Genomic DNA, 24,272 nt, shown 5'->3' on the forward strand with positions numbered 1-24,272 from the left:
CTGTTGGAGTTTTGGGCGTGGGAGGAGCCCTTCATTCTTTTTTGTCAGTTGTATCTTTCCAGTATAAATGGGAGGAGTGTGATGGAGCATCCCGAGGCTTTTTTGAAAATCATCCTGGTGTCTATTCCAAGCTGGAGAAGAGGTTCACTAGAACTTGCTGGAGAGTTAGCGTTCTGGAATGAAGATGCCATGAGAGTGAGAGCAGCAGGAGTGGGCTGTGGTGCTGGAAAACTGTTGGCCCGGTGTCTGGGGGTCAGGAGAGAGGGCAGTCGTCTTGCCCAAAGGGCCTCCCAAGAGACCCACCACTGATTGCTTGGTACCCTTGTTTTCCCTGGAAGAGTATCCAGCCTCCCGACTGGCTGAGAGCTGGCTCATCAGCTCTTGGCTACAGAGCACCTTTCACCCACCTCCTGGCTTCCAGCACATGCACCCTGCCTGTGGGGCACCAGGTTCATGTGTTTTCAAGTTGACAGCCTCCTGACCCCAGATGCAAACCAGAGGATTTGGACACATGAGCCTGATACGGTGTCGGTGGCGAGACAGTCTCTTGTCAACCTAGACAGAGGAAGAGAGAATGGGAGCTGGGATGCCCCCCACCCCCGCCCCACCAGGCCCAGCTGAGCCCAAAGGGGCCGGAGACTGGCCTGGGAGTGTCACTAACCCCAGCAGCCAGGCCAACCCTTCTCTCCCTCGTTGAGAGGGAGGCTCCAGGAATCAGCCAGCCTGGTTTCTCCTCCTCCACCAGGCCTGTCACCGTTTCCACACACAGCAGTGTCTGTGGGGGTGGAGGCTTTTTCCAGACATGTATTTAAGTGAGGAGAGAAAACAAGGCGAGTCACCCAGGATTTGCCAAGTCAGTAGGCAGGAACGCAACCCGAGAAGCCAAAAATAAGACACCGGTGAGGGTCACCCTGCTGTCCCGAGCTGCAGACGGTTCACGGCCCGTGCGGAACAGTCTATAATCACACTTTTGTTTGAGGCCCCTGATCCCAAGGCATCGGTCTCCTGGTTGGAAGGTAGTAGAGCCCTGATTGTGGGCAGTGAGTAATGGTGACTCAGGAAAATTCACAAGGACACAGGGAACATCCCCGAAGTCATCTGGGGACATGCCCTGGTTCCCCCTGCCGGTCAGGGAGCCAGGAGTACTGGTCCCCATTGTAAAGGAGGAATTTCTAAAGTTTTCTCTGGAACTTTGGCAGAATTCTATGGGATCTTTCAGAGGAAGTATCAGACTTTGGGTGTTTTTCTGGGGGAAATTACTAAAAAATTTTCATCTTTACATCTATTTGTGAATTCTCTTTACTCTGCATTTGTTACTGCTACAAACGGTACTCCAGAAAGCAAATTATGGCAGTAATAATAATAGCTAACATTTATTTAGCTCTTATGACATGCCAGGCCCTGGTCTCTCCATGTTTTTTTGCGTTCTATCATACCTAAGGCTTCATCAGTCTTCAGATAAACCCTTATGGATGTACTACTAAATAATGCTGCCAATTAGGGGCAGCTGGCTGGCTCGGTTGGTGGAGCGTGTAACTCTCTGTCTCTGGGTTGTGAGTTTGGGAGTCACACTGGATGTAGAGATTACTTTAAAATAAAGTCTTTTTTTTTTTTAAAGGTTTATTTATTTATTTAATTGAGAGAGAAAGAGAGAGAGAGAGAGACAGAGATAGAGGCAGAGACACAGGCAGAGGGAGAAGCAGGCATCATACAGAGATCCCGATGTGGGACTCGATCCCGGGCCTCCAGGATCACGCCCTGGGCTGTAGGTGTCACTAAACCGCTGAGCCACCTGGGCTGCCCTAAAATAAAGTTTTAAAAAAAAAAAAAAAAAAAAAAAGAATGCTGGCAATTAATCCATGGCATGTCATTGATTTTAAAATTCACCCTGATTCCAGAAATGTTATAATAGGAATCTTAGGATCAGTGAAATCCAATAACTAATTCTCAGTTGCCATCCTTGCTTTACAGATGGGTTAACTGAGGAACAGAGAGGTTGAGTCAACTTGCCTCAATGTCACATAGCAAGTATATGGTGGAAATGAGATTTGAACCCAGAGTCAGGTTCATAACCCCTGTGATATATTGCATCTGAGGAAGTAATATCTGTCCATGGGCCGATAGAGGGAAGGACACAAAAAAAGAGGGGAAAAAGAGGACCCTGCCCTCTACTCCTTCCTCATCACTGCCTGGGTCAGTGCTGATGTCTCCTTTAAAAACTTCTCCTAGATCTTGCTCCTCCTCTCATTCTCCACAGCTAGCATCCTGGCTTTGTCCTTCCTCACCTCTCTCTTGCTCCTGCTTGGACTATTGCAGTAGCCTGTAAGCTGCCATCCTCCTCCAACTCCTCCCACCCCCAACACAAACTGAGTCAGTGTCATCTTCCAAAAATGTGAATCTGTTCTTGTCACTCTATTCCAAAACATCTAAGGGATCCAGATCCTGGTTTGCATTTGTTCATTCACTCTTCTGTTTCATCACCTACTCTGTTGGGCTCAGAGGATATAAAGGTGAGCAAACCCCAGTATGGTCCACAGCCTTGGAGAAGCAAGATCTCTCAGTGGTCAGATATGACCCAGTGTGAAAATGTGCTGGGCCCATGGGAGGCACATCTACTCTGGGTCTCAGGGACCAGTTGGTGGAGGATGAGTGGGAGTTCACCAGGCAAAGGATGGCAAGGATTCCCAGGGAGAGAGAACAGCATGTGCAAAGGCCCAGAGGTGAGAGAGAGGTTGTAGCAGAGTGTCAGATGGGCTATGTTCCAGATTAATCTAGAAAGACAGGTTTTTGAGGTTGACAGCTGGGCAAGGCTGGCCTCCCCTTTCTTTTTTGGCCTCTACTCCCTTTTCTTTCTTTCCCCACAATATCCCTCTGCAGGGATAAATGCCTATTTATTTCCCAAACAGACATCTCCCTCTTCACACATCCTCCACAGGCAGCAACCCTCAGCTCAGCAAACTCATCCTTCCAGACCTTTCCCAGTGAAAATACTTCTGACCTTTCACTTAGCTCTCTGAGCTCAGAGTTCTGAGCCAGGCAGGAGAAGCCTGGGGAGTTGGTCTTGTGTTCGACTGGCAGGGGGGCGAGGGTGGGGGGTTGGAGCATTTTTACAGCATTCAGTTGAGTAAAAGCTGAAGTTCTTATAAAGGCCTACAAAACCCTGCACAGTCTAAACTAGCGCCTCCCTCTGACCGCATCTTCCACTGCTCTCCCCTTGGCCAACTGCTTCAGCTACACTGGTCTCTCTGCTGTTCTTTCAGTAGGCCCCCCCACCCCCACATTCCTACCACAGGTCCTTTGCACTTGCTGTTCTGGTATACCTTTCTTATCTTCACCTTCATCTGATTTTGCTAGAATATCATCACCTTCTCAGAGAAGTCCCCCAGGACCCCTTATGTAAAACTGCAACCTCTATTTCACACTCTTCCCTGCTTCTTCTCCCTAGCACTCACCATCTTCAAGAGCTTGTGTGATTCACTTATTTATTTGTTTACTGTCTGTCTTTCCCCACAAGACTGTGGATTCCAGGAGGGCAAGGATTTGGGTCTGTCTGGTTCACTCCATATCCCCAGCACCCAGCACCCTGTCTGGCATACAGTAGGTGCTCAATTAATGTCTGTCGGTTGAATGAGTAAATTCTGAGCTCTGTGTGACAGGCAGGCTCTGCCTTAGGTGCCATGGAAGACAGCGGCCGGAAGGAACAAGGTCTCTGCCCTTGCGAGGGCGCTGGCCAAGCTGGTTCTGGCGGGCAGTGGGACAGGTCCCTGACAGCCAGGTGAGTCCTAGGTGAATCACCGCTAATGAGATGGTGAGGGCCACGCCAAGCTGCTTCCCACACGGGCAGCCGACAGGTCACTGCCTGTCGCCAGGAAACTCCTCAGTAAGGATTGAACAGGACCCTGGGCTGGGGCTGGAGGAAGTGCCTGCCTCCCCTTGAGACCCCACCCATTCCTGAGGACTGAGTCGGCTCACCTGGGCTCCCCCACCCCTAGGCCTTGGCCAGACGCTAGTTTGTTAAACTCGGCTCCAAGATTTCCTTCCTAAAAGGAGTTTCGGTCCTTGCGTCCCACACTCCTCCTGGGCAGGGCCTGTTTGTCGGCTAGCCCTGTCTGGGTCACTGTGCCTGCCGAGGGAAGGCAGCTGGGCCTGGCTGGATCCCCCTGGGCAGCCAGGAAGAGTCAACCGACCAACTGCCCAGAATTTATCATGGGTGTAGATGGGATCCATGGGGCTTGACTGGAGTTTGTGAAGTGAAGTGGTCTTCATGGCCACATCCCACCTGCCCCACAGCAGGGCATCGGTTTCCATGAGCCTCCATCTCCTCATCTGCAAAGTGGGGCAAAGCCTCCTGCCCTGTGGGCAGCTGCAGGGCCAGGATGAGATCATGGGTAGACAGAGTGAGGAATGCAGGTGTGTAGCCAGGCCTCCGCCCCGCAGCCCAGAAGATGTGGCTGGTGTGGCAGATGTCTGTGGCCAGAGCTGGCCAGGCTGCGTTGCAGAATGAAAGCGGCCTGTCCATGAGTCCCTCCCTCCCTACCTCTCAGGTCAGGTCCTGGGGGCCCCCGCAGGCCCTCCTGCCCCAGAACCCAAGAGCCTCACCCCAGCCTTCTGTCCAGGTCTGAAATCCCACCCTTGTTCGTTCACTTCACAGTAACGCATCCAGAGATTTCAACAAAAGCATTTGTCGCTCAGTTATCAGATATCCAGGGGGCACGGCTCAGCTGCTAGGCATGGTGCCTGGTGGGTGGGTGCAAAGAAGGGGGCACACAGTGAGGGGTCGGTCTGGTCCATACACCATGCGTGCAAACGCCAGTAGGGCTCTCATACACGCACGTCTCCACGGAGGGGTCCGCGGGTGCTCAGAGAAGGGAGGGTGCTGAGGGTGGGTGTTGGCAGCCCCTCGGAGAAGGGGCAGGGCCGCCTTATGCTTTGCTGACTGCATTTGTCATTTATCCTCACCACAGCCCTGTGATGCTGGCAGCACGGGCACCATCCTGCCCATTTCACGGATGATAAAACCCAGGTCCAAAGAGGGGAAGTGACTTGCCCAAGGCCTCAGTGATGGTGAGTGGCAAGGGCTTATCTGGAATTCCAGTCTCCCAAGTCATGTACAGAGGTCTCTCACGCCCTGTCTTCAATTTCTTCCTCTTCTCACGTATTCGTTTGTGCCATACACACTACACAGGTACTTACCATGTGCTAGGCACTGTCCACAAGCTGGCGACGGAGAGGCAGCAAGAAATAGTCTAGAGGAGAAAACACTCACGTACACACATAGTGAAAGCTTTCATTGAGTCCTCCATTCAGCTTGTTTACTGAGTACCCGTGATGCACGCCTGCAGTACTCCAGGAGCTGGGGATGTAGAGTGAACAAAATAGGCAAGGAATACTGCCCTCGTGGAAGTTTCCTTCCCATAGGAAAGCAGATAATAATCAAGCAAGTGAGAGGATACTCCTGAAGGAATATGACGCAGGGTCAGGGGACAAAGGGTGGTCAGAGCACTATTTGAGACTGCGTGGTCAGGAAGGCCTTTAGAAAATAGGTCAGATTTGCTTGTGGTTGTTTTTTGAGATGACATTTGAGCAGAGGAACCCTGAGGTTATCTGAGAAAATACTCCAGGCAGAGAGAACAGCAAGTGCAAAGGTCCTGAGGCAGGAGTGTGCATGGGGGGTGTTCTGAGAAGCATCAGGAAGCCAAGTAGGTAAGGGAGGGAGTGATAGGAAGTAAGGTCAGGGAGGTCGTGGGAGTGAGGGAGGCATAGATCTTTAAAAGGCCTTTATAGGTCATAGTGAAGTCTTTGCTTTTATGCCCAGTGAGACAGGAGCCACTGGGGGTTTTGAGCTGAGGATTGACGTGGTCTGGGCTAGGTTTTATTTTGTTATTTTGTTATTTTGTTATTTTTTAAAGATTTTACTTATTTACTCATGAGAGACACAGAGAGAGAGGCAGAGACTCAGGCAGAGGGAAAAGCAGGCTCCCCAAGGGGAGCCTGATGCGGGACTCCATCCCAGGATCCCAGGATCACGACCTGAGCCAAAGGCAGTCACTCAACCACTGAGCCACCCAGATGTCCCTTGGGCTGGGTTTTTAAAAGATCTCTTTGGCTGCTGTGGAAAAGAGACTCTAATGAGACAAGAGATAGGGGTGGGCAGGGAGACTGTGACGGGCTACTGAGATCATCCAGGCAGAGATGGACCAGGTTGGTAGCAGTGGAGCGAGGAGAAACAGTCACATTCAGAATGTTCTAAAAGTAGTTCTAACAGGGTGGCTCAGTTGGTTAATCCTCCAACTCTTGATTTCAACTCAGGTCATGATCTCAGGATCCTGAGATGGGCCACTGGGCTCTGCACTCAGCTGGGAGTAGGCCTGACATTCTCTCTTCCTCTCCCTCTGCCCCTCCTCCCCCGTTCCTGCACCTGTCCTCGCTCTATAACAAATAAATCTTAAAAAAATTAAAAAGTAAAAGTGGTCCCAACAGCCCCTGCAGGCAGACTGGACGTGAGGTACGAAAGCGAGGACTCAGCAGCAACCTTGGCTCTAAGAGCAGGAGGGAGGCTCTGCCCAGGCTCTGCTTCCCTGGTCTGTCGTTTGAAATAGCGTAAGTCGAAGCTGCCATCATCTTCCCGTCTAATGTGGGACTGTCAACCTGCACAAGAGGCCTTTTTTGTTTGTTTGTTTTTAAAGATTTTATTGATTTGACAGAGAGAGAGAGAGCACAAGCAGGGCGGGGGGGGGGGGGGGGGCGGGTAGGGGGCGGGTGGTACAGGAGGGGGAGAAGCAGGCTCCCTGCTGAGCAGAGAGCCCTGGGCAGGCCCAGATCCCAGGACCCGGGATCATGACCTGAGCCCAAGGCAGACCCTTAACCCACTGAGCCACCCAGGTGCCCCTGCGCAATCATTTAGGAAGAACTTTATCCATATGTGTCAAGAGCCTTAAAACTTTTCATGCTCAAAATAAATAAATAGAGTTCTAAAAATGAAACTTTTCATGCTCTTTGACCCCAGCGAGTCCCTTTCTAAGAAATGCCCCCTGGCGAAGTTGACCTGAAACACAGGCAGCATTTGATGCCTCAAGACCTCTACTTAGACTGTTGCACTGTCCTTAAATTCATGTTTCCTGAGCGTTTCAATGGCAAAGGACAAGACGTCTGCTACAATGTCAAGTGGATGCCGTATTGCGCATGAGACTCGAGGAAGCGGAGAAGAAATCAGAAATCGGTTGACAGTGATTATCTCTGAGTTGAGTGGATCTTGGATTGCTATTTACATTTCTTCTTTACACTTTTCTGCATTGTGTTGATGCTCTAAGATGGACGTGCGTCACCTTTGTGATAATTTGATTTAAAAAGCAGTATTAAGGGATCCCTGGGTGGCGCAGCGGTTTAGCGCCTGCCTTTGGCCCAGGGCGCGATCCTGGAAACCCGGGATCGAATCCCACGTCGGGCTCCCGGTGCATGGAGCCTGCTTCTCCCTCTGCCTGTGTCTCTGCCTCTCTCTCTCTCTCTCTCTCTCTCTGTGACTATCATAAATAAATTAATTAATTTAAAAAAAAAAGCAGTATTAAAAAAAGAGCGAGGAGATGTGGATTCTCAGAAACTGAGGAAGCACAGCAGCGGCCAAGCCAGGAACAGAGAACCAACCTACCGACCCATCCCTTCCAGGGAGAAGAGACAGCAGCCACGTGGAGCTGGCCCACCTGGTGTCCGGCAGCCTTCCCCCCTTCCCCCCTCACCTCCTCCAGGGCGGTTGTTCAGACCTGGAGGAAGGAACAGAGCCAGGTCCAGAGGCCCCCCCGCCATTGTCAGTGTTACCTGCCCCCCTACCTCCTCCCTCAAGCCCCTGCAGCCCTCAGATTTTGCTGCTCCTCCTCTGCATCCATTACATCTCACCAGAGGCCTGATGCTTCCATCCTTGGTGTGTCTCCCCTGACTGCCTCTGAGCATCCTGTATCCAGCAGTTCTCAAAGTGTGGTCCCCAGATGGCAGCAGCCCATTAGCCATTGAAATTCACGGGACCCACCCTAGACCCACTGAATCTGAGCCTCTGGAAGAAGCACCCAAGCAATCTGTGTTTTAACAAGCTTTCCAGGGTTAGTTTGAGAACTGTGTGGCCTTATGGTACAATCTCGCCGTGGCCCATGTTTGACACTGATTATGTCACTTTACAAATTGGCATGATTCCCGCTTAAAGAAATGAATTAGGAGAGGGTCGGGGACATGCTCAAGGTCACACAGCCAGCCAGAGGCTGAGCAGGAACTTTGAGCCCGTGCTTTTGTTTTAACCTTTATGCTTTGCCGTTGGCTGGGACTTCAGGCTCTCCTGTGAGGTCCAGCTTGGCACTGGGTGGACAGAGTGCCAGGGACCTGGGTTGAACTGGAGTTTGGGCACTATGGTGTCAGGGCCCTGGCTGCTCAGCTGGAAGACCAGACTGGCTCCCCACGCGACCCAGGCCGCCCTGGGCCCCCTAAGGGAGGCTGCTGGGCTTGCCTGCTGAGGCCCCTGGGCCGCGACAGCCAGAGCCAGTCAGGGGTGGACCGACGCCGCAGAGGAAGGACGCAGCGCCACCTGCTGGCCCGGGGCACGTCATCGGTGACGCTGGCATCTAAACACGGGGACCCACAGACACACGTCTCAGGGACACCATGACGGATGTGCACGTGCCTCCTCCCACTGCACGTGGGCATCCACATCCACACGTGGATGTCTGGGCCTGTGGGCACGTGGGTCTCTCAGCCACCCGGCCTAGCAGATAGCACTAAATCCACTCATTTATTCATTTATTCCCTCACGAAATGTTCGCTGAGACACGCCAAGCCCACAGTTGCTGTCGCTCAGGATCCCACAGCCTGGGTGATGGTTAAGAGACCAGAAATCATGAGGTGATGTGGATGAGGGTCCTGAGAGTGGTGCGCCCAGTGAGGTCATGAGGGCAGCCTCCAGCCCACCTGAGCTGGAACTGGGGGCAGAGAAGACTTCCCTAGGAAATCCCTGCCCTGCTAGGTCTCGTGTGAATGGGAGATGGCTGGGTGAAGGAGGCAGAGGCTCATCAGATCAACGCTCAGAGGAGAAGCTGCAGAGGAGAGCTGGGCCCCTTGGCAAAGGGTCTGATGGCCGGGCCACGGAGCCTGGACTCTGTCCTCCAAACAATGGGAAGCCACGCAAGGATTTCAGCACGGGTACTAGGCCACATTCTGGGGCCATATCATTCTGACACATTCCTACGAAAGCCTGGGACCTGGAGGTGTCTCCGCTTCTTCTGGGGCAGGGCCCAGGATGTGATCGATGCCTGTGTACTGTTTCTTGTTGCTACAGCAGCTGCCCTTGGTAGGTCAGAGAGGGGGAAAGGCACCCCAGTCCCCAGAGAGAAGCCCGCGTCCCATCTAGAAATGAATGAAGCAAACAGAAGCCACTGTTAACTCAATGTCGGGTAGATGCCCTTTCTTCACTCACTAGGCCGTCAGAGATAGCACAATAGGTGTGGCCTATTCCAGAATGTGGCTCCTTGTGCCCACTGGGTACCCCCAGTGTCCTTCCTGGAGAGTCAGTCTGAGAAGTGGGGACTAGATGGAGGAGTTTTGACAGGTGGTGAATGTAGTGGGGGATCTAGAGCACAGACCCAAGGGTGATTCGGTTAAAAGACTGGGGAAGGGGCAGGCAGTGGGATGGGAACCTGGCAGCTGAGAGGGAGGGGAGCAAGAAGACCCCTAGGAGGAGGTGGCAGGTGGTGCTGGGGAGCAAATGCTGGCAGCTCCTCAGCTCTGCTCAAGAGCCCAGCTAAAGGGCACGACTTTGTCAATGGCCGGTTCTTCACCAGCCTGGCCCCCCGCCTGGCCTCCGGCCTGTGGTTTTCCTCAGTAGAGAAACAGTGGCAGCTTCCGAGAAACCCCACCAAGACTTTCCTGTCAGGGCAACTCCAAGTTCCTCTTACTGAGGAAGGGGAAGTGGTGGAGTTTCTCCTCAGGCCTTTCAGTTTCTTTCTAAGAAGCCGGAGTGTCCCAACCCGAAGGCCCTTGGCAGAGCCACATGTTAAAGGGGGAGACCTTTTGACTTCAGGGGCTTTCCCACCTCAGTTCCAACCAAAGCGTGTTTTGTTGGGGCCCGGTGTCAGAAGTTCCAGAAGAGGAAAGCAAGGACGTGTGTTTTGCTAGCCCTTTCCCATGGCCCCTCCTTTCTTCCTCTCCAGGGACACAACCCCAAGCCCAACTCCCCACTCCCCATTGACAGGCACAAAAATGTGACCTGCCTTCCCTCAGCAACACCAGGCTAGGAAACTTCTTTCTTCAAGCCTCAAAGCCAGCCTCTTCTGAGTCTTGCTTCCTCAGGGCTCTGCTGGGCAACTGAAAACGTCACCTGAATGAAGAACCGACAGGTGTCTTCAGCTCAATGCCCATTCTGGTCCAAGGGGGATGTGCCCATTTAGTAGGCCCAAAGCTTCCTGAGGACAAAGCGTGGGAGCCCAGAAAACTGAGAGCAGCCTTCTGAGGAAGATCCACTGGCTTCGGGGTAAAGTAAAAAGCCCTGACATTATTCAGACAATAGCCACCATTGATGGTGAGCGCTCACTGTGTGCCAAGCATTTTGCATTAATTTCCTCCTGTATAACTCACAGTGACCTCCCCCATGAAGATACAATCGTGATCCCTGAAGTCAAGCCACCCGCCCAGCTCACAGGCCAACAGCCCATCTTCCCAGAAGACCTGTTCTCAGAAGGGTGGGAAGGAAGACCATCAGACCCTCAGAGGAGCTGGCTGGGAACGTCTGACTGCGACTATCCCGAAGATTCTCACAGCAACGTGTGCCTCTCTGAGAGGCGAAGAGCAAGCAGTGAGGTTGACACTGCCTTCCCAGAGCCGGCAGGGCCGGGGCTGTCCCCACGGTGGTAGGAACTCCTGTGACCCTCTCATTTTCCTCTCATGGGCATCGTTCTTTGCCAGCACATATGTTATGGGGACAGTGGGGGGACTCCCCCGAACTGTGATGCTGTTCGTTCCAAAACATTTGCCTGGAGGCCTGATGCTGCATGACTCACAGGCTGTTGAGGTGGCAAGAAAATCCACAGCTGCTGGTCAGAAGGGCCTGACCCAAATGAAAACGGGGGCTCAGAGGGTGGCCAGGTGTAGTAAATAAAAACACAGGATGCCCAGTTAAATTTGATTCTCAGATAAACAACAGTGTTTGGGATATCCTTATACTAAAAAAAAATTGTTGTTGTTGTTTATTTAGCTAGGCATCCTGTTTTGTATCTGCCAGTCCTAGATACTCAGCACCTGGGGCACCCCAACCCCCACCTTCCCCAAGGTTCCAGTGGGGCTCTGCCGAGAGAGAGAGAGAGAGAGAGAGAGAGAGAGAGAGACAGACAGACAGACAGACAGACAGCTGGGAGAAAACCACTGGCCTGGGATGAAAGCAAACCAGGGATTTGTAAAGGTTACAGAAGAGTAGACACACTCAGCTTCTAGGGTTCCTCCTGAGTAATCTTCAAGATCTCAATCTCAACCTAGGGCAGAGCTCTGTGTTCAAATTCCACAAAAATGCAAGGGTGGTCCTGAAGAAGTCTCTCCTTTCTCTGGGCACCAGTTTTCCCATCTCTAATGGAGATTTGAGTCTATGGTGGCTGAGGACTTCCTAGCCCTTGGCTTTTCCAGCTGGGGGAAATCTTCTGGAAGCAAGGGAAGGTGCGAGCTCACCAAGAAACAAGTTTTCGGAGGAGGAAGAGGCCAGCTCTGTTTGGAAAAAGGTGCAGCCCTCTAACTCTACAGCTTCAAAAGGGGATGAAGGCATTGCAACCGAACATTGGGTACTCAGGGGGCTCCTCTTGGATCAGGCACACCAATGCATGCTGGACCTTCTTGGAAAGGGCCCTAGGACACACCACAGCTGTGTCCATTGCTGTGGCTCCCCAGGACCAGCCAACTTTCCAAGCATCCACGGAAATACTTGAGCCACAGTGGGGATTGCTACTAGCTCCAAAATTAGGAAAGCATATTATAAAGATGAAATGATTAAGTGCCTACAAAATGTTAACTAGACAATTGCAACTTGGCTTCTATGGTTTATGCAAATTATTGGTGATGTGGCACGTGGGTGTATTTGAATACGTTTGTGGGACATGGCCTTTGAAAGTAAGAATGCCCAGGACCTTCACTATTTTTTTTTAAGATTTATTTATCTATTTTAGAGAGAGAGAGAGAGAGAGCAAGTGAGCAGCAGAAGGATCAGAGAGAGAGAGGGAGAGAAGCAGACAGGAGTCTTGAGTACAGAGCCCAACGTGGGGCTCTATCTCATGACCCTGAGATCATGAGCTGAGCTGAAATCAAGAGTCAGATGCTTAGCCCCACTGAGCCACCCAGGAGGCCTAAGAACACCCAGGACTTTAAGGCCCCACAGAGGGCAGTCCCTGGAATGTGGTGACAGCAAGTTCCCTCCAGACCAGCAACAGTATTCCAGGATCTGACGGTGATGTGGGGTGAATGTTAGCAGCCAGCCTCTCTGGGGTTAGGGAGGTGGGCAGGTCCAGGAAGGCTCCCTCTGGGAGGACGGTCAGGGTCCCAAAATGGTCCCTGGAGGGGGGACTGGCAAGATTGTGCAGGGGCCTCAGGGCTGCAGCCTTGGCAGGGAACTGGAGGCCATATCCCGAGCCCTCAGGCTGGATGGATGCCAGGATTACTTCTCAGCCTCCACCTGCTGGAAAGGCCAGCGATGCTAACGCACAGCCCGCAGTGGTGGCACCTAAGTGGTTAGGAGTGCCCCAATAACCACCACCGGCTCCATTCCTCAGAGCTACTAGCAGATGATCATAGCCTTCACTATGGACAATGGGCATTTTATCAATCTTACGTAAAAGTGTGTATCTAGGATACTTGGTGTATTAGTTTGCTAGAGCCGCCATAACAAAGTACTGCCGCCAGGGTGGTTTAAACAACAGAAATTAATTTTCTTACTGTCCTTACTGGAGGCTAGAAGTCATGGATCAAGGTGTTAGCAGAGCTGGTTTCTTCTGAGGCCTCTCTTCTCTTCCTGGATCTTCATACAGTCCTCCCTGTGTGTCCGTCTATGTCATCTCCTCTTCTTCTAAGGATACCAGTCATATTGGATTGGGGCCCACCCATATGGCCTCATTTTACCTTAATTACCTCCTTATTTATTTATTTATTTTAAAAATATTTTATTTATTTTAATTTTTGTAGATTTTTTGTTTATTTATTTATTTAGAGCGTGCAAGCAGATGAGAGGCAGAGGGAGACAGAGAGAGAGAATCTCTAGCAGACTCCTCGTTGAGTGCAGAGCCTGACTCCAAGCTGGACCTCATGACACTGAGATCAAGACCTGAGCCAAAATCAGACATTTAACCAACAGAGCCACCCAAGCACCTTTAAGATTTTATTTTATTTAAAATATTTTATTTATTTATTCATGAGAGACACACAGAGAGGGGCAGAGACACAGGCAGAGGGAGAAGCAGGCTCCCTGCTGGGAACCCAATGCAGGACTTAATGCCTGGACCTGGGATCATGACCTGAGCTGAAGGAAGACTTTCAACCACTGACCACCCAGGTGCCCCTAAGATTTTAAGTAATCTCTCTACCTAACATGGGGCTCAAACTCACAACCCCAAGATCAAGAGTCACATGCTCCACTGACTGAGCCAGCCAGGCACCCCCTTAATTCCCTCTTTAGAGATCTATTTTCAAATATAGTCATATTTTGAGGCACTGAGGGGTTAGAACTTCAAATATTTCAAATAATTCAAATATTTGGGGGGGGGGGACACACAATTCAGTCCATAACACTCGATTTTTAACCTACAAATGGAAGTTAAAACAGTATGTTGACTTTGGAAATGGAAGTTGGAGACTCATCCCAAGATCCCTCCTCAATGATGACCACCACCATTCTCTAGAAATTCTTGAGGCTCCCCTGCCTACCAGTGTTGATCAGGAGTATTCTGGGGACATAGCTCCCACCGGCCAGTGGGCTAGGAGGACGTCAATGTTGTGACCAAGGACTTCTTAGCAGAGTGGGCTTCTCTCTCTACTCAATGATGGTCGAGTGATCTTTGCTCTTTAAGAACTGTCCTTAAAAAAAAAAAAAAAAAGAACTGTCCTTGTTAGGGGCACCTAGGGTGGTTCAGTCAGTTAAGCATCTGCCTTTGGCTCAGGTCATAATCCCAGGGTCCTAGGATGGAGCCCTACATTGGGCTCCCTGCTGAGCAGGGAGTCTGCTTCTCCCTCTCCCTGTGCTTTTTCCCTGTCTTGCTCTTTCTCAAATAAATAAATAAAGTCTTAAAAAAAAAAAAAAAAGAATAGTCTTCTTTAAAAACAAAGTTTCTAATTCTCTACCCAGAGCTGCTATTTATAGAATCATCCATGAATCTTAAAAAAAAAGAAAAAGAGAGAGACACATATAAACTTTTAGCCTTTGTGTTTTTACAAATGTGGCACAGGTTTATTGTTGAAAACACAGATGAAACATGAGAAAACAAAATTAACAAGATTCAGACCTCCCAGAGATAATCATTGCTAACATTTTGGTTTATCTCTCTGCACCTATTCATGTGTCTTGATCTCATCTCCATCTACCTTCATATAGTTAAATTTACTTTAAAAATAAGATTAAAAAAAAAAAGATGAAGCCATACTATTTCATAACTTCTTGACAATTAGTATATCATGATCCCTTCATTGGGCACTGAGTTGTACTCCCTGGCACCGTTTTTTTGTTTTTGTTTTTTTTTTTTGTTGTTGTTGTTGTTGTTGTTGCTTGTTTTTTAAGATTTTATTTATTTATTCATGAGAGACACAGAGAGAGAGAGAGAGAGAGAGAGAGAGAGAGGCAGAAACACAGGCAGAGGGAGAAGCAGGCCCCATGCAGGGAGCCCGATGTGGGACTCGATTCGGGGGTTCCAGGAACACGCCCTGGGTGGAAGGCAGGCGCTAAACCGCTGAGCCCCCCCAGGGATCCCCATCTGGCACCGTTTTTGATGGTGGCAGATTATGAGAGTGGCATAAGCTCTTCAGCGAAGTTCCTATTGCTGAATACTTGGGTGGTTTACCATTAAAGTTTATTTATTTATTCAAGCAACCTCAACACCCAACATGGAGCTCGAACTCATGACCTCAAGATCAAGAGCCACATGCTCCTCTGGTTGAGCCAGCCAGGTGACCCACCATTTTCACAATATTAAATGAAGTGGTGAGAACATCATTGTAGCTACATCTTTGCCATAATTTAAATTCCTAGAAGTGAAATTTCTGAGTCGAGACAGCCCTGGTGGCTCGCTGGTTTAGCGCCGCCTTCAGCCCAGGGTGTGAACCTGGAGTCTTAGGATCGAATCCCACGTCAGGCTCCCTGCATGGAGCCTGCTTTTCCCTCTGCCTGTGTCTCTGCCTCTCTCTCTGTGTGTCTCTCATGAATAAATAAATAAAATCTTAAAAAAAAAAAAAAGAAATTTCTGAGTCAAAGAGAAAGGATGATTTAAAATTTTTAAACTTAATTTTTGAATATATTCACAAAGTTCAAAATTTCAAAGGCATCTCCCTGCCTCTGTTCTCGAGTCACCCAGCTCCTCTCCAACCCAAGACAATCACTATTACCAAGGTCTTATGTTCTCCTCAGAGATATTTTGCATGTATATACATTTTACATATATATATACACACACACACATATATATATAATATGTATATGTATATATACACACACAAGTGTAAAATACAGGTGTATTTTCGGGGCACTTAGGTGGCTCAGGTGGCTAAGCATCTGCCTTTGGCTTAGGTCATAATCCCACAGTCCTGGAATCCAGTCCTGTGTGGGGCTCCCTGCTCAGTGGGGAGCCTGCTTCTCCCTTTCCCTCTGCCTCTCACCACCCCCACTTGTGCTCTCTCTTGCTCACTCTCAAATAAATAAATAAAATCTTTTAAAAAACACTGATGTATTTTCCATAAATATGCTACATACATATCTATACATATATCTAGATACATAATTTTTTTCACAAATGGTAACATTTTCTATATATTATATTGCACTTTGCATTTTTCACCTAATGAATCATCTTGGAGAACTTTCCATGTCAGTACATACAGAGCTTCCTCATTTTTTCAGCAGCCTTTCATTATAGGCATGTACTATACTATATTTAAATAGTCCCTCATTGATGGACATGTAGGATGTGTATTAATTATATATGGCTCTATGCCAAATTACTCCAAAACACAGTGACAAAAAAAAAAAACAATAAAAATTTATTTTTTGTTTTTAGGTTTTCTGTTGATCAGGAATTTGAGAAGGAATGAGCTGGATGATTCTCACACGAGGTCTCTCATGAGGCCGCAGTCAGATGCTGGGGCTGCTGTCATCTGAAGACTCAACTGGGATGGGAGGATCTACTGCTAAGGTTACTCACTCAGGTAACTGGCAAGGTGGTGCTGGATGAAGGCTAGCAGCCTCGGTTCCTCTCTGCATAGACCTTTGTAAGGAGCTGCATGTGTGTCCTCCTGACAAGGAGGCTGACTTTTCAATGTGAGTTTATCTAAGAAGCCTAGATGGAAGCTACAATGCCTTTTATAACCTAGCCTTGGAAGTCACACACCTTCACTTCCACTAGATTCTACTGGTCGTAGCAACTATGTAGATTTGTCAGATTCAGGGGGAGGGAATAGACCCTGCCCTTCAGTGGAGGAGTGCTAACATCACATTGTAAAAAGAGCATGAGAGATGGGATATATCAGTGCTCCATCTTTATTTATTTTTAAAAGATTTTATTTATTCATTTATTTGAGAGAGAGCAGGGAGGAGGAGCAGAGGGACAGGGAGAGCATCTCCAGCAGACTTTACACTGAGCTGGAGCCTGATGCAGGGCCTGATCCCACAACCCTGAGATCATGACCTGAGCCAAAACCAAGAGTCTAATGCTTAACTGACTGAGCCACCCAGGCACTACTAAAGATTTTATTTATTCATTAGAGAGAGAGAGAGAGAGAGAGCAAGAGCAGGAGCCAGGGGAGGAGGGGAGAGGCAGAGGGAGAGGGAGAAGCAGACTCCCCACTGAGCAGGGAGCCCAACATGGGGCTTGATTCCAGAACCCCAATATCATGACCTGAGCCAAAGGCAGATGCTTAACCACTTGAGCCACCCAGGCACTCCTGTGCTTCCATCTTTAGAAAATTTAAGCTACCACATACCATTTCCAATATTTAGCTATTATGTTAAAATGATGGTAACTACATTTTAAAGACCTTTGATATGTATTAAAGACTTTTCCTTGTAGAAAGGCATGCCAATTTAGACTCCCGCCAGCCAGTGGTGTTTGAGAAAGTCCATTTCTCTACATCCTTTCTACAACTAAATTTATCTTTTAAAAAGCTTTGCTAGGCAGCCCGGGTGGCTCAGTGGTCTAGTGCCACCTTTGGCCCCGGGCGTGGTCCAGGAGACCCGGGATCGAGTCCCGCGTCAGGCTCCCTGCGTGGAGCCTGCTTCTCTCTCTGCCTGTGTCTCTGTGTCTCTCTCTCTCTCTCTCCTTGTGTGTCTCTCATGAATAAATAAATTAAATCTTAAAAAAAATAAAAAGCTTTGCCAACCTGATACACAAGAAATGGTATCCCATTGTTATAAAAAAATTCCTACCAAGAAAATGGAAGACCTAAATTTGAGTATCACTGTTTGTTGGGGCTGCCAGAACAAAATACCAAAAACTGGGTTGCTTAAACAACATAGATTTATTTTCTCCTATTTCTGGAGCCTGGGATTCCATGATCAAAGTGTCAGCAGGGCTGGATTTCTCTTGAGGCCTCCCTCCTTGACTTGCAGACAGTCACCTTCTCGCTATGTCCTCCACGGCCTATTGTGTGCGTGTGTGTATCCCTGGTGTCTCTTCCTCTTTTTATAAGTTCTATCAGATTGGGGCTCACTCTTATGATCTAATTTAACTTTAATTACCTCTTTTAGAGGCCCTGTCTCCAATTATAGTTACATGCGGGGGGTGGCTAGGATTTCAACCTATGAATTTGGGTCCATAATAATATCTCTACTGACTTGCTGAATAATCCTGGGACAGTCATATAATCTGCCTGTGCCTCAGTTTCCTCATGTGTTTAATGAAGATATGCCACATCCCCTCTCTCTCTTCTTCACTGGATTGTCATGACATTGAATTACATGTGAAAGCGTTCAGAGAATATAATTATTAACACATAGGATATTTGTAATTCTAGGTCTCACCATTCTGAGTTTGTCTAACATGAGAGATCCCTGGTAGACTTACCTAGTGAACGTATGGGGTAAAGGGATGTGTAAGTTATCTGTTGCTGTGTAACAAACCATCCCCAAACATAATGACTTAAAACAATGATCTATTATTTCTTGCAGGTCTGTGAGTTGGGTAGGTGGTTCCTCTGCTGGTCTTATTCACGTAGCTTCAGTCTGCTGACTGCTCAGCTCACGTGGGTGGTTAGAACAGCTGGGATGCCTAGCCTTTCTCTCCATGGGGTCGTCTATTATTATTATTATTATTATTTAGATTTTATTTATTTATTCATGAGATAAACACACACAGAGAAAGAGGCAGAGACACAGGCAGAAGAAGAAGCAGGCTCCCTGCAGGGAGCCTGATGTGGGACTCGATCCCAGGATCCCAGGGATCATGCCCTGAGCCAAAGGCAGACATTCAACCATTGAGCCGCCCAGGTGTCTCCATAGGTCTTTTATGCTGGGCTTCTTCACATGGTGATAGAAACATTTGGCAAGGGAACCCTGGGTGGCGCAGCGGTTTGGCACCTGCCTTTGGCCCAGGGCGCGATCCTGGAGACCCAGGATTGAATCCCACGTCGGGCGCCCGGTGCATGGAGCCTGCTTCTCCCTCTGCCTGTGTCTCTGCCTCTCTCTCTCTCTCTCTGTATGACTATCATAAATAATAAAAAAAAAAATTAAAAAAAGAGAGAAACATTTGGCAAGAGAGAAAGCAAGACACTCGCCTCAGAGGCTGTACAATGTCACTCCTGCCACATCCTATTGGTCAAAGCAAAGTCACAAGGCCAACCCTGATTCAAGGGTAGGTGAAGTGGATTCCACCGGTGGAAGCAGAAGCAGTAAAGTCACGTGGCAAAGGGGCATGGGCACGGGGTGGGGCTAATTCTGTTGGGGGCTGCTATTGTAACAATGCTCTACAAAGCCCATGTGCTGGGTGGGCACACTCCACACATGCACTTAGAGACCAACAAACTTTGTCCTCACTCTTGGCAACAAGCTGGTGCCTGCCAACTTGTTCCTAACTCAGCCACGCCAGCTCTGAAGCTCTGCCTGTTGGCTGAGTCTTTGGCTTGGGGCCCTATTTATGCTCTTTGGCCTCACTGATGCATCTGAAGACTTTGATTTGGATTATCTTCTAGACTTCCCGCTCCTGACTGCACCCTACTCTGCTTCCTGGAACTCACAGCCCAGCCCAGTCCCTCAGCTGCCCTCTGGCAGGGCTGACCTGCCTTCCCCTCTAGGGAGGTTCACACACCAACAGTGGATCCTCTTGACCAATTTCCCAGGAAAACTGTTTAATGCATCTAAAAGCACAAAATATTTCTTTTCCCTTTAATTCAACCCAACCTAATAAGCTCCAGTAATTCAGACCTTTGAGAAATTCCACAGTTTACACTCCAAACTTTAGTCACTTTTTTGGGGGGCGGGAGAGGGTCTCTCACAACGTGTCCTTTAGAACTCATAAGTTATTGAGAATCTAAACTCATGATATTGTTATTGAAAAGGGCTACAAAAGGAAAAGCTGATACCAATAAGATAGAACCTCCCAGGATGGTTTATAGGGTGGGCTATGAAAAGTGACATGAATCACATTTGCCTAATTGAATCGTATTTTTTGATGTAGTGGCAAGACTTGCCACCTAAGGACCCTCAGAGGGTTGTAAGACAGAGCAAAGAAATATTTGGTAATAAAAATTTGGATTTTTATATAAACCCAATTTTTGTAAGGGGCAGTCTTTTTGTAAAGATATTAATTTCCTAATTATTAAAATCATTCTAATTTTTAAGATATTAAGTAAGGAAACACAACGTGCACAACAATTGTATAGTCAAGTACTTTTTGTATAAAAAGGAGAGAATATATATACAATATAACACAGTATAACATAACTTTATGTATTTTTGTGTGGGTGCACCTGTCTCTTTCCTTTGGAAGTATCCTTAAGAAACCAGCTATATTGACTCTCTGGAGAAAAAAAAAAAGATGTCTGACAACAGGATGGGAAGGAGATTTTTCATCTTATCCTTTGTCCCTTTTGAATTTTGTGCCAAAAATAAGTCAATACTGTGGGAGCAGGTATTGCCTGGGGTGGGGGGCATGAGGGAGCCCTCCAGGGTGCTGGAAGTGTTCTGGCTCTTGGTCTGAGTGGTGGTGATGTAGGTGAACACATGTAGAAACTCATCAACCTGTACACTTAAGATTGGTGCACTTTGTTGTAAGTTATATTTCCAAGAAAGTGATGTCTTTTCACAAAAAATGTTAAATATATTTAAAAAAATTTAAAGACAAATACAATCAGACCAGGATTTATTGCCTTGTTCCATAAAAGTAGATGTATTTCTGGAAAGCTTCCATACACCAATTTCTAGAAAATGAAACATCATTTCCAATTGGTTCCTCCTATGATGTCTAAGATGTGTTTGTGGGCTTAATTCCAGTGCTGGTCTTGCTCTGAGCATTAGAAGCCTGCTAGGGTGGGGTGCCTGGCTGGCTCAGTCAATTGAGCATCTGCCTTGGGCTCAGGTCACGATCTCGGGGTCCTGGGATCGAGCCCCACATTGGGCTCCCTGCTCAACAGGGAGTCTGCTTCTCCCTCTCCCTCCATCCCTTCCCCTGCTCCGTGCTCTTTATCTTTCTCTCAAATAAATAAATAAAATATATTTTTTAAAAAAGCCCATTAGCGTGAACCCTCCACCTGCTGAGTCTGTGTTCGATGGCAGTGGGAGAAAGGGACATGTGGTGAGTCTCCCTGAAAAGCTTGGGAAATAAGAACCCAATAGAGAAGAGAGGAAGAGAAGTCACGCTTCCCAAGGCCTCCATGTCCTGGAAGGAGCCTCTTGGGCACCACACAGCTGAGGCAGGGGACCCTCCTGAAAGGCCAGAGAAAATGAAAATTGGGAAACAGAACTATATGCTAATCATCCACTCATGTACTCAGCACTTTTTTCTTTTGAAGCCCTTTAACACCCACTATATCCTTTGACCCCAAAATAAGCCTATGAATGGATGGGGCACGTGCTGGTCATCCTGCTTGATGAATGAGGAAGGAAACTGGGGCCTCTAGACTGAAGTCACAAGGGGGTAACAGAACCCAGACTCCACACCATGGTTTTTTTGTTTGTTTGTTTGTTTTTTGGTTTTTTGGTTTTTGTTTTTAAGATTTTATTGGTTTATTTGAAGGAGAAAGAGAGATAGTGTGCACTGTGGGGAGGGTGCAGAGGCAGAGGGCGAATCAGACTCCCCACTGAGCAGAGGAGCCTACATGGGGCTCCATCCCAGGACCCCAGGATCATGATCTGAGCCACCCAGGTGCCCCTCAACACCATGTTTTAAAATTCTCAGTCTGATGTGCTTACTTCTGCTTCCCAGTAAGGTCACAGAGCGTGGACGGGCAGCTCTGATTCTCAACTGTGCGACGTGGGGCAAGTTGCTGAATCTCTCTGTGCCTCCTTCTTCTCATCTTTATGATGGAGCTGGTGTGAGGATTACATGACTTGATACGTGGAAAGCACATAGTAAGTGCTCTTTACAAGGTATTTCTCTTGGGGTGCCTGGGTGGCTCAGCCAGTTAAGCGTCTGACTTTAGCTCAGGTCCTGATCTCAGGGTCCTGGGTTGGAGCCCTGGTGTGGGGCTCCCAGCTCAGTGGGAGCCTGCTTCTTCCTCTGCTTCTGCCCCTCCCCCTGTTGTGCACGTTCTCTCTCTTAAATAAATAAAATCTTAAAAAAAAAAAAAAAAGTTAGCTCTCTTGGGCTCCTGGGTGGCTCAGTCAATTGAGCTTCTGGCTTTTGGTTTCAGGTCAGGTCATGATCTCAGGGTCGTGGGATTGAGCCCCATGTGGGGCTCCTCACTCAGTAAGAAGTCTACCTGGCCCATTCCGCTCTGTCTCTCCCCCACTGCTTGTGCTTGCTCTCTCTTTATCATAAACAAACAAACAAACAAATGAATGAACAAATAAAATCTTCCCAAAAAAGTTAGCTCTTATTTTTATTCTCAAAGAGGGGCATGAGGAGAATGGCGAAGGTGAGAAAGAAGAGAATCATGGAAGGAAGAGAGTGAGGGAAAAAACTCAGAGGTAGAATGGCACCAGCACACCAGTGCACAGTTCACATAGTGAGAGCGGGAAAGAGGGTGGCCAGGAAGAGGCCAGGGTCAGGCCAGGAGCGCCATTAGGAAAGTGCCTTCACCCCCACCTTGGCCTTCAACCTGCAGAAGCTCACAGTTTGCATAGGCCCAAGGCCAGCTGGCAGCTGGCCCAGGACAGAGTGTGAGGCCAGGCAGGGGAGAAAACAGGGATTGGACATCTGGGCCACCCTTGAGGGTTGTGAGCTCAAGACATGGAAACGTGGGCTGGGGGTGGCTTCAGTAAATCTTCTCTGGATGCCGGACAGGGTGTCCAATGGTAAAAAGGAACCACCAGCTTTTTGTTGGGGGCTGAGGGGGAAGAGGGGCTGATCTGCCAATTTCCATGGTGCCAATACGCCCACCATGACCAGTTTAAAAAACAACCAGGGTCCTGAGGTCCAGCCATGGGAGAGGGAGGCAGCAGTAAGGAAGAGCCCACAATCAGAGTTAGGGGCCCCTCGTCCTGGTCCCTGAGAGAGTCCACAGAAGTGCGACATGACCTGGCACATGCCATTTCACCTCTTTGATCTCCAGTCACCCCAATGGAAGAAAAATAGCACCCGCATGTTGGTGGCCTGACAGTGCTAGCGTGAATCCAGGCCAGAGGCTATTTTTTGAGCACTTGGTATGTGCCAAGTTCTGGGTGAATAAAAGAAGGTCAGCACTGGGGAAGGGCAGGCCTGAAGGTTCTAGGACCGAAGCAGTGTGGCCACAGCTAGGATAAGTAAGGACAGTGACTGCCTTGCCATATCTGAGCCACACAATTCATTCCAATAGTCCCTAGAACTTTACCAAGGATGGACTATGTGTGGGCCAGAGGCTGGGAAACATGCATGATGAACAGGAGGCCAAGTCCCTGCCCTCCAGGAACTTATATTTTTAGCCATGGAGATAGATACTAGTCTCACTGCAAACTAGATAAAGCAGTAGAGTGGTGGTATGATGGTGAGAGTGAAGCAGCGTCAAGGGACAAAGTGGCAAGGGGCTCTGGGCACAGCAGGTGGACAGGGAGCTGTCTTTAGGGCAGACATCTGAGTGAAGTAGGGAGCTGTGCCAGGCAGGTATCTGGGGGAAGGGCATCCAGGACAGGAGATTTCTCCTGGTAGACTGTGGGAGGGAGGCATCAGATGGACTTCAAATCGTGATGCCACTGGAGGCTTGGGACCAGGACCCTGGAGCCTCGGGGGTGGGGGATGGGAATGTTGGGGGAGAGCAGTGGGTTCAAATTGCAAAGAACTTCTTTGATGGCTGTTTGGAGTAGGACCACGGGGGGACATGTGTGGGAGAAGGGAGCTCAGGTTTTGTAATCCCCCCAGGTGGTGGCTTGGACCAGAGTGGTGGTGTGTGACAGGTATGACATGTGAGGAGGGGCTCCATTAGAGTAGGAAGGTAGAAGCAACCAGACTTGCTGCTGGAACAGAACTTTCCAGGTATTTAGCTACATAAAGAACAAAGCCTGTAACAACTCCCAGCTGTTGAGCTTTTCCTGTGAGCCAGCAGTTTCCCTGCTCTATCTCCTTCAGTTTTCACACCAAATCTCCAAGAGGGCATTACTCAATTTAATTGCCATAAATAAAGGGAAGCTCATTTATTTAGAGAGTTGAGTGATGTGCCTTAAATTCCACAGCAAGCCCACAGCAGAGCTGGAATTTGAGCCTTTCAGGCCCTCATGCATTCCCTTCCCATCGTATCAGCTGCTCCTGGGACTTAGGAAGAATTAGGATACTTCCTGGCAAGTAGTAGGTGCTCAAATGATTATAGAGTTTGCAAAATATTTACTATTAATGGCTCTTATTTTTTTACATTCATAAATTCACCCCCAGATTTATTGAGGTATAATTGACAAATAAAAATTATATAGATTAAAGGTGTACAACATGGGGCACCTGGCTGGCTCAGTC

The 24,272-nt window shown here is 48.6% G+C and overlaps 1 long non-coding RNA gene across 1 annotated transcript; it reads left to right on the forward strand.

The window, feature by feature from the left end:
* Nucleotides 1–3,666: 3,666 nt before the first annotated feature.
* Nucleotides 3,667–7,094, forward strand: LOC121484604. The gene is made up of 3 exons (XR_005986079.1): nucleotides 3,667–3,775; nucleotides 4,965–5,064; nucleotides 7,007–7,094. It is a non-coding gene; the product is annotated as an uncharacterized LOC121484604 (long non-coding RNA).
* The last annotated feature ends 17,178 nt before the right edge of the window (nucleotides 7,095–24,272 follow it).

This window comes from Vulpes lagopus, chromosome 1 (assembly GCF_018345385.1).
Source record: "Vulpes lagopus strain Blue_001 chromosome 1, ASM1834538v1, whole genome shotgun sequence".
Taxonomy (NCBI): Eukaryota; Metazoa; Chordata; class Mammalia; order Carnivora; family Canidae; genus Vulpes; species Vulpes lagopus.